Source organism: Chrysochloris asiatica, unplaced genomic scaffold (genome assembly GCF_000296735.1).
Source record: "Chrysochloris asiatica unplaced genomic scaffold, ChrAsi1.0 scaffold00186, whole genome shotgun sequence".
Classification (NCBI taxonomy): Eukaryota; Metazoa; Chordata; class Mammalia; order Afrosoricida; family Chrysochloridae; genus Chrysochloris; species Chrysochloris asiatica.
The window spans coordinates 2,259,923-2,271,193 of record NW_006408704.1 but is presented as its reverse complement, the minus strand read 5'-3'; the positions used below and the strand labels follow the sequence as shown (position 1 = coordinate 2,271,193).

The following is an 11,271-nucleotide window of genomic DNA, read 5'->3' as shown; positions in this document are numbered from 1 at the left end:
AAGTCATACTCCTATTAGGCTACCAATTTCTTTGTCTTCTCTCCCTTTTCTGTGATTAGACACTGCAGTATTCAGTTTTGTTGTTGCTGTTTTTTGTTTGTTTGTTTGTTTGTTTTGCTGGTGCTGTTTTGCTGTTATATGTTCCCCCTTCTAGCTTTGAAGGACTCTTTCTCTCCATATATTACACAAGAGTCAGCAACTGCTGCCATATAGCCAAGCTACAATCACACTCTATAAAATATCAAAACCCAGGCAAGTACCAATACCAACTGCCATATACCAGGAAAACAGACAACACCCGTGAGAGTTACTCTGAGTTAAGCAATAAGAAGAGTGAAAAGGGAAGCCCACATCCTGATCACATCTTCCTGGAAGCAATCAGAAAGCATTAAAAATACCAAAACACATACTCAATTAAGTATTAAGGCCACAGATAAACACTAAACATGTCCAAGAAGCAAAAGCAGATGACCATATCGGGACATGTCCAGAAACACGATAAAATGTCTCAGACAAATGACCTAGAAGTAGACCTGGACCCTGGAAGGAGGGCAGGCTTTGGAAATGCCTGAGAGGAAATTCTGAAAAATGAGGAAGAAGTCAGGAAAGCGCTATAGGAACAATCAAATAAGATAGATACAGCACTGGAAACAATTCAAAATCTACAGAAAGAGGTCCAAACGATCAATGACAGAATATCAGAAATAGACAATACTCTGAAAGGGCAAAGGAGTAGAATAGACGAGATAGAAAGCAGAACCAGTGAACTGGAAGATTCTTATGATTCAATAGTGAGTAATTGTTATCATGATTAACTGCAACTGCCACAACTGTAAAGGTAAGAGTTTTATACACCAGAGATGAAGGCAGAGATGAATATATGGAGAGACAGAGCAGCTGAGGACTCTAGATTCATGGAAAGAGAGGGACTGGGTACTGACAGCCAGGAGGTAGGTTTGCAGAATGTGCTCTTTGGTTGTTCAAATTATTATATATTCCTTAGTGTTTCTGTGTACATCCCCCCAAAAAACACCAAAAAACAAAACAGAGGGAATGAAGCAAATACTGTTGGATGATGATGCACGTAGGAGATTGTAATCATTGCAATGAAATGATGAGTGCAAAACCAATGTTCTACCATGTAAACTACCACTTAATTCACAATAAAAACTTTAAAAAATATCTTATTGGGGAGATAGGAGTAAGAAGTTAGGGTTTGGATTATAGCTAGGGCTAGGACTTTATTTATTGTTAGGGCTACAGTTAAGACTAGGGTTAGCTAGTCTTAAGGGTAAAAGTTGAGCTAAGGCTAAGAATAAGGTGTGGCGTAGAGTTTTAAGAGGGGTACAGTTTTATTTAATTTTTTCTTGAAATCTATTTAATTTTCTCTTCTTTGGGAAGTTCTATAACTACATTATCCTTTTTATTATTATTATTTTTTTTTGGTAACTGTACTATGGTTGTTTATTTTCACTCATCAGGTCTGTTTTACTTTACATAGTATAATGGTTACAAATCAGGCTGCGAACCGCAAGGTCCGCAGTTTGAAACTACCAGCTGTTCCGTTCCGCGGGAGAAAGATGGGGCTTTCTGCTCCCGTAAAGATATACAGCCTAGGAAACCCTGTACAGGGTCGTTATGAGTCGGAACAGACTGCACAGCACATAACCAGCACCACCATATCTAAGTTGAGTCTATGTGATATTGTCATGCTCTCTGTCCAAAAAAATCACTTTAGTATTCTTTGTAAACTTGGTCTGGTTTTTATAAATTCTTAATTATTGTCTGTCTGAAAATGACATATCATATAATGATTTATTACAATGATTGCAGTCCCCTCCCTGTACCAACAGTTAACATTATTCTTTAACTACTGCATTCTTTCATGTCTCTGGCTACCTTCATCTTTCCTCTGTTAACCTCTCTCTCTTATTGTACATTGTGTGCTATGTAACCCATGTTTACATGTGTTGACTGTCTAGCCCAAATAGCTCTGGTAGGTAGCACAGTGGTTAAAATCGGGCTGCGAACCTCAAGGTCAGCAGTTCGAAATCAACAGCTGTTCCTCAGGAAAAAGATGAGGCTTCTCTGCTCCCGTAAAGATTTACAGCCTCGGAACCCTGGACAGGGTCGCTATGAGTCAGAACCGACTCCACAGCACATAACAACAACAACCATTTAGCCCAGAGTCCTGATGTGGCACTGTGGGTTAATGCGTCAGACTGCAAAGTCGTTTGAATTGCACAGTCGGTGGTTCAAGCTCACCAGCTGCTCCTTGGAAACTCTATACAGGGTCAGAATCAACTCGGCGGCACTTTAACAACAACCATCTAGCCCATGAATAATTTTCTTCTCGCTAGTCCCTGAAATGGAGTCCTGGTGTAGCGCTGTGAGTCAATGTGTTGAACTGCAAGGTCAGTGGTTTAAGTTGCTCCTCAGAAATCCTATAAAGAGTTGCTATGAGTCAAAACTGACTTGACGGCACTTAACAGCAAACAACAATCTCTCTAACAATCATAGATTGTTTCTTTTATTAGAAAATCTTTTAACTTTTTTCATTGGTCAAATACAGTTATTTATCCTTTTATGATTCACAAATTTCACTCAGCATAATGTCTTCTAAATTCATCCAAGTTGTGAGGTGTTTCACAGATTTTTTGTTATTCTTCAATGTTTCCTAGTATTCCATTGTGTGGCACTATAGGGTGAGAACTCTACTGCAATGCTGGTTTGAACTGCAAGGGAAGCGATTCGAATCCACAACCCAGTCTTTGGGAATCCAACACAGGGTCGCTATGAGTTGGAAATGACTCGATGGCATTTAACAAGAACATTTGTACCAAAGTTTATGTAACTACTCTTCAGGTGATGGGCATATAGGCAGCCTCCATCTTTTTGATGTGAAGAAATTCATTATAGTAGAAGATATCAACTTACAAAAACGTACATAGAATAAATCAATGACTTTTGGAAAGTGGTGAACAAGGCAGACTACATAGATCCTCTACAACAAAGATATAAGAGACAAAATAAAATAGACACAGATGAAAATTCTGACACCTGGAACTTCAGAAGAAAGGTTAGAGTGGTAGATGAAGTGCTTAGAGGTGGACGGAGTGCTTGCTGGGAGGAGAGGCCAAGCAGTGACGGCCAGAGAGGGAGACAGACTGGTGAATGACTGGCCAGACTTGGCTCATCCATCTTGTGAGGAGCTCTGACAGTGGAGGGAGGCCCGGCAGAGCAGCTTTTGCACAGGCGATGGAAAAAGTGCAATTTCTTCTTTTCCCCCACGTCCCCCTGGTGACCAAAAATGTGGCCAGTTCCCATCCTCATCTACCCCCATCACAGACACTGCTCTCCAGGAGTTTGGTTGGGAACCATGCCAATGTTAGGTGGGGGCCAGCTGTGCTGCTTTGTTTTGCCACTTTGTTGCCTGGATTCAGATGGGTTCAGCTCTACACTTACAAAATCTACAGAGCCACCAGACCAGCATTTAACCAGTTAAGCTGCTCCCAGCTTCCATCAAGGGCCCCTATGAACTACTTCCGAATTGAGTGCCCTGAACATACATAACACAGAAGCCAACAGGAATTCCATCTAGGGTTAGAACTCTGCAACCACATCCCTTCTACAACCACCTCCTGAGCTCCTTGAATTGCAGGAGATCCCCAGAGATTTCTTCCCTCCAGCTCCAACAACTGCACTGTTTGTTTTTACAAATATGACAATCCCTCTGCTGCCCTAGAGACAACAATTTTAGCTCACACAAAGAAATAAGAGAGAACGGCTCAAACAAATGACCAAAAGATGCAGAGCCAAAAATGATTCCAAGGAAGAAAAGGCAAAGGAACTGAAAAAGAATTCAAAAGAATGATAATTAGGTACCTTCAAAGTATCAATAGAAAGATCAAGGAAGCGAGAACACAATAAAAACTTTAGAATTCAGGAAAACATTACCAGAACAAACAGACAAAATAAATGCAAACAATACAAAACCTGCAATTAGAAAACCACAAGATTAATACTAATATCTCAGAAATGAACAATACATTGCAAGGCAAAGGGGTAGATTCGAAGCCAAAGGAAGCTCAAATTATAGAACTTGAAGATAAATCTCTCAACACTAGCCTTGGTGTGGTGCTGTAGGATAAAGCAGTGTACCACAAGGCTGGCAGTTCAAACTCACCAGTTGCTCCTTGGAAACCCTACATAGGATTGCTACCAGTGGGAACTCACTCAACAACACTTAAAAACAACAATCAGAAAGTGAATGAAGAAAATCTAATGAAAGCCTAAGAGTTATGTGGGGACACCATGCGGAGAAACAACTTTCAGGTGATGAGACTTCCAGAACAGAAAAAGACACAAGATGAAAGGTGCTAAAATAAATGTGGCACAAGATTGGACTCTTAATGCATTAGAGACATTGTTTCCATCTCTAATCCCAGAATGCATGTGTGTCTGGTCCACAATACATTTTCAATAAATTTGCTGAATGTGACATTAAAAAAATATACTATTGGCAGTTCCAGTTCAGACGTTCATGAGTTTATTACAAGTAAATCATGTTTAAAATTCCTCTGCAATTAGTGGATGGCTGCAGACAAGTTCTTTCAGTATTTATGGGATCATGTCATCCAACAATAGACAATTTACTTCTTTTCCAATTAGGATAACTTTTTTTTTTTTTTCTTGTTTTATGGTTTAGCTATGACTTTTGCCATTTTGATTTAAACATTCAGTGCATTTACATTAACTGTAATTACTGATAAGGATGTCATTTTGTTATTTGTTTAGCTTTCTTTGTTGTTTTCCATTAGTAATGCCTGCTTTTGTTTTTTTTTAATGTTTTATTGTGAATTTTATGATAGTTTACATGGGAGAACATTAGTTTTACATTAATCCTATCGTATATCGTTTCATTGTCATGGTTACAATCCCCTCCATGCATCATCAACCAACCAAAGGGTATACACTACAAGCCTGTCTCCCGGTCGTCAGCACACAGCCCATCTCCCTCTCTGTGTCTAAAGTCCTCAGCTGCTCCATCTCTCCATGTCATCATCTCTGCCTCCATCTCAGGCATCACTGCTTCTCTAGGTAGTGCCCTGCTCTCCGCTCTTCTCCCTTGATGGTCCCAGGGACCTCCGCTCCTAGATTGAAAAGTTAATCACTCCACTCCTTGCTACAAAACGTCTACCTTTACATTTCCAACCCCCACAATCAGTTCTGATAACAATTATTCACTATTGTATCACAAGAGAACCATCCGCATTTCATTAGCCCCGCCTAGACAGATTGAATACTACTCACTGGAAAGTCTACCTTCCTTTATGCCCTCTGAATCTAGGTTCCCTCTTAAAAGCTTGTAAGCCAGTCACTTCTTGCCTTTGTAGCTCCCCCATTTTGGGTACCAATGTCTAAGTTGCCCATCCCTGTCTACTCTGTGTATGGAGGGGGTGGGAATGATCCTTGCTGTAAGGATTTGTTCCCTCTTTTGAGCTAGCTACTGCATTCTTAAGTGTAGGTCAAGTTCATCAAATTGTATCAGGTTACTCTTTTTTTCCTCTTCTTTCTTCTTCTAGTTGAGCTCTGATCATCCAGTCATTGAAGCCAGGTCAAGTGGGTATTATCTGCAAGTGTGGGTGTTCTTGTGCAGATGCCCTCTCTTCTTATCAGCTGGACGCTTCACTCTCCACTCTAGTCCTCTGTGGCTATGTCACTGACTCTGGGCCCAAGAGTCCCCACGTCTTGCCACACACTGCTGAGTAATGCCTGCTTTTGTGTTTTCTTGGTTTACTGTAGTGAATGATTTGGGTCCCCTTGGTCTTCCCTTTTGTATGTTTTCTTCAGATATTTTCTTAGTGGTTTCCATGAATATTACATTTAACATCTTATATTTACAGTATACTAGATGAAAGGAGTCCTGGTGTGGCCTGTGGGCTAATGTGCCAGACTGCAAAGTCATCTGAACTGCAAGGTCAGTGGCTCAAGCTCACCAGCTGCTCCTTGGAAACCCTATACATGGTCGCTATGGATTGGAACTGACTCGATGGCACTTAACAACAACAACAACAGATGAAAGGAGTCTGTTAAGCACTGGATTGCAAAGTTGGCAGCTCAAACTCACCAGCTGCCCCTAAGAACCCTACTAGAGGTCACTATGAATCAGATAACCTTGTCTGTCAGTTTGTCGTACTGTGATCGTTTGCCTATTGTTGTGAATCTGGAAGCTATGCCACTGGGATTTTAAAAACCAGCAGTGTTGCCCATGGTGGACAAGTTTCAGCTGAGCTTCCAGATGAAGCCAGTCTAAGAAGGAAAGACGGACTATTTTCAAATATTTAGTCACTGAAAACCTTATGAATAGCAGTGGAACACTGTCAACATCAGAGTATTGTCTGACACAATGCAGGAAGATGAGCCCCTCAGGCTGGAAGGCACTCAAGATACAACTGACCTCCTCAAAACATGTATGAAGTATGAATCTAGGAAAACTGGAAATTGTCAAAAATGAAACGAAACTCAGTTGTTCGAACAGAACAAAGGAACACTAAATGGTTTAAAATTAGGAAAGGTGTGTGCCAGGACTGTACTCTTTCACCATACTTATTCAATCTGTATACTGAGCACATAGTCTGAGAATCTGGATTATGTGTAGAAAAATGTGGCATCAGGATTGGAAGAAGACTCATTAATACAAACTTACTTACTGAAAGCAAAGAGGACTTAGAATACTTACTGGTAGAGATCAAAAACCACAGCAAAGGGTGCACTTCAATGTAAAGAAAACAAAAATCTTCACCACTGGACCAATAAACAACATCCATATAAATGAAGAAAAGATTAAAATTGTCAAAGACTTCATTTTGCTTGGATCAACCATCAACACACATGGAAGCAGCAGTCAAGAACGCAAATGACATACTGCATTAGGCAAATTTGCTGCACAAGACCTCTTTTATGTGTTGAAGAGCAAATACATCAGTTTGAGAACTAAGGTGCACCTGACCCAAGGCATAGTATTTTCAATAACCTCATATGCATATTAGACAGTGAATAAGGAGGACCGTACAAGAATTGATGCATTTGAGGAGACTATTAAAAGTACCATGGACTGCCAAAAGAGCAAACAGATGTGTGTTGGAAGAAGTACAGTCAGAATGCTCCTTGGAAGCCAGGATGGCCAAAGTTCATCTCTCATACTTCAGACATATTATCAGGAGGGACCAGTCACTTGAGAAGGACATCATGTTTGGTAAAGTGGAGGGTGGGAAAAAAGAGGAAGACCCACAACAAGATGGGTAACACAGTGAAAGCATCAATGGGCTCAGGCTTAGAAAAACTGTGAGGTTGGCACAGGACTGGGCAGTGTTTCTTTCTGTTGTGCATAGGGTCGCTATGAGTTGGTATCGACTCAATGGCACCTAACAACAAGTAGTTAAATTGAAGTCATGGTGGCCTTGTAGGATAAATTGTAAGGTTGGTGGCTCAACCCCACCAGCTGCTCCTTGGAAAACCTATACAGGGTCACTATGAATCAGAACTGACCCAGAGTACTTAACAACAACTGTGAGTTAAGGAACCTTGGTGGTGCTGTAGGGTAAGCACTGGAATGCTATGCACAAGATTGACAATTCTAACCTAACAGCAACTGCATGGGAGAAAGGTTAGGCTGTCTGCTCCCATAAAGATTCACGGTCTTGGAAACCCTATATAGAGTTGCTATATGTCAGAATCAACTTGATGATAGTGAGTTGCTTGATTTACTATTAAGGAGCCCTGGAGGTGGATAAGCTAAGCACTCAGTTGCTAACCAAAAAGTCTGCAGTTCAAACCCATCACCAGCTCCACATGAGAACGATGTGGAGGACAGCTTTCATAAAAGATTATACTGTCTTGCTCCTCGGTTGGCCACCGTTCGTAACTGTTTCAAGGTGTCCACCATTGGCTCTGGTGCCCATCGAGCATTTGGACATGTGGCAAGGCAGCCGGGGGCTTGAGGACTCGCCTGAGCATCCAGGTGGATCCCGTCATGGCGCAGCTGTGTGGGCTGAGGTGGTACCAGGCACTCCTTGTTCTGCTGGTATCGCTGCTCCTCTCCAGGACTGAGGCAGCTGATGAAGAATGTGGCACCTACCTATGACTTCTGCCACATTTCGAAAGTGGTGGAATGATAACAAGGCCTCCTTCCCAAGGTGGTGGTACAATGTCATGGGAGGGTCCTGCCAGCAGTTTGTTTATGGAGGCTGTGAAGGGAATGACAACAAATTATCTGACCGAGGAGGAGTATCTTAAGAACCGTGCTGGGGTCAGAGAATGCTGTTCATGTGCTGGTCACCAGCAGGATTGGAGCTGGGTCCTCTGTCCTGAGTGTACCCGGAAGGCAGGATGGCCTAGCCAGCAATATCTTCAACTACGAAGAATACTACACTGCCAAGGAGGTCACAAGGCCTTGCCACGCAGCCTTCCTATGCTGGTACTTTGATGCCAAGACGAACACCTGTGACTGTTTCATTTACGGAGGCTGCCAAGGCAACAAGAACAGCTATCAATCCGAAGAGGAGGACATGCACCACTGCTTCGGGAAGCAGTCCTATCCAGTCCTGCCCAGCAGCTCTAAAGTGATGGTCCTGGTGGGGATGTTCTTGATGATCCTGATTCTCTGCCTGGGAGCCTCAGTGGTGGTCTGTCTCATCAGATGGCCCGGAGGAACCAGGAGCGGGCCCTTCACACGGTCTGGAGCTCCCAGGATGACAAGGAGAAGCTGGTGAAGAATACCTACATCCTGTAAACACCTATTGCCTTGACACCCCCACTGATAAGATGTGGAAGGGAAGGAATTTTTGGAGAACTTTTGTGTGCTTTTAAAATCGAGTGACTGATTTGTACTCGACAAAAAGTAGAGCTTTTAAAGGTCTATCTGTTACTCCAGATTAGCAGGCACTGCTGCTTCTGCCCTCACGGGGCAGGTTTGATTAGGAAATCTTCCCAGGGAAGAGCTCTCTCTGCTTCTCATTGCAAATAGCCCAGAAACAGACAGAATTGACGCCTCTGAAAGTAAGCTGATTTGCTCCAGGTTTGTGTTGAATCCCTTTGCCTCTTTTTCCATCACAAAAGCGATGTTTCTGTAGTTTATTTGATTGTGGATTTTTTCCCCCTTTTTTTATATTAACTAAGCAGAAACAAACTTTTTAAAAATTAGGTTTCTGAAAGGACCACAGTAACATGTGTTCAGTTTAATAAAAAGGGATTTCCCTATAAAATTAAAAAAAACACACACAAAAAAACCCCCAAAACCTTAAAAAGCCCATGGGCACTGACCTACCCTGGGGGATAGGGCTGAGAGTGAAATGGATAGCTGGCCTAAGTGCAGGGAGGTGTGCCTGAACTCCCAAACTTGCAGCTAGTATCAATTTGACCAAGCTCGAATGGTTAGTTGGCCAGAACTCAAACTGAGGAAGATAAAAATGTTTGATACCGTGAGTAAGTGCAAATCACTACAATTTGATGAACTAGACTTGCCTATGAATATAGTGGTTCAAAATTCCAACCGAAATGGAAGGGTTTTTTTTTTGTTTTGTTTTTTGTTTTAAATCTAGGAACAGCCTTGTTTCCTCAGTGTACTTACTGGGTTGACAGGGATGAGAAATGTAGACCTTGGCTATCAAAAAATGTGGGGTGGGGGTGGGGGGGGTGCTACAAAGGCATCAAGTGGCTGGCTTACAAGCTTTCATGAGTGTGCTCAGTTTCAGAACGGTGGTGGTGTGGTTACGTGCCTGTGCATGGAGTTGGTTCCAACTCATAGTGACCCTGTATATAGTTTCTGAGGCTGTGAATGAGGGGTGTTAAAGTACAATCCCCACTGAATATCTTCCCTTTTTTCCAGATGGATCTGGTAAAGGGGATGGGGACAAGGGTGATGGGATTTTATGACTCAGTTGTGAATAATTGTTAGCAAGATTGTGATTGTCACAACTGTCATTGTAGAAAATGTATAGAAGCGGGCAGTAGTTAATTTATCATTTCGGAAACAGATGAGATCCCAGTACCATCAGGAAGGAAAGCATGGGTGAACAGCGACAGCAGACCCAGCTGCTTGGTCTGAGAAAAGCTGTGTACCTGAGAACAGAGGCTGGCTAGAAGAATGTGCCTTTTGGACATTGAAAGGAATGCATTTTTTGGTTTTGTTTTGTAAGTATACATCAATTATTTTTGCCTTGTTCATTTGTGAAATATAAGCTGTAAATGAGGAGCTTAAAAAAAAAAAATTTTAACGGCATAGAATCCTACCACATAATGGGATTTAATTTTACTTTTATGCCAATAATGAATTTTTCCAAAACCTTCCTAAATCCCCCATACCCCAAAAGAAGCCTATTGGCAATTCTACGCTATCCTACAGGATCACTATAAGTCAGAATCAACTTGACAGCACGGGTTTGTTTTATTGCTTTGTTTTGTTTTAGTAGTTAAGTTGATACAACCTAATTTCAGTGAAATTCTACACTTATATACCATTCACCTCTCACCCCTATTTTGTGGCTAAATGATTTTAATTCACAAATCATTTGAAAATGTAACGTTGGGAGAGTCAAGGGTGACCAGCATTACACAGACACATAGGAATATTCATTGCAGCATTATTTGTGGTATCAATAAACTACACTAACTCAGGCCTGACATCACAGAACAAAAACAGAAACAAATTCAAGCAACAATGGGTTAAAAGGAAAACAAAAACAAAACACCTCACAGGAAAGGACCCACACACTGGCTAAAGGTCTGATGTAAAGTAAATTTATCCAAAGACTGGTTTGTCCGGGGGTAAAAAAAACAAAGCAGGGTTTTAAGTTATTTTTTAAACTTGACTTTGTTTTTCTTGAGCAAATGTTATAAAAAGAAAACTTTTAAGTTTTACATAGGGAGTATATTTTATTTTAAATTGAATTAAGAAGATTTTTAGCCTAACTACCAAAATTGTTCTAAATTGAATTATTCTTAATATAAGACTAGAGTCAAGACAGTCCTTAATGCAGTTTAAAATAACTTATATCAGCTATCAAAATAGATCAATTGAAAATATATTTACGCACATTTTCAGCCTAACATAAAGGTTTTGAAGAGGAATTTTTAGTATGCCATTTGGTGACAATTTTACACGGGAACTAACTTTAAAATTTCATTTATTTTCAATGGGAAATATTTTTCTTTGAAATGTTATTAGGTGCCATCAAGTAGGTTCCAACTCATAGTGACCCTGTACAGGGT

At 41.1% G+C, this 11,271-nt stretch overlaps 1 protein-coding gene and 1 pseudogene across 1 annotated transcript in view; one reads left to right on the top strand and one right to left on the bottom strand.

The window, feature by feature from the left end:
- RAF1 (v-raf-1 murine leukemia viral oncogene homolog 1) overlaps positions 1–11,271 on the bottom strand; it is a 125,951-nt gene that overhangs the window by 53,047 nt on the left and 61,633 nt on the right. The window lies entirely within an intron of this gene.
- Positions 8,036–8,794, top strand: LOC102813974 (annotated as a pseudogene).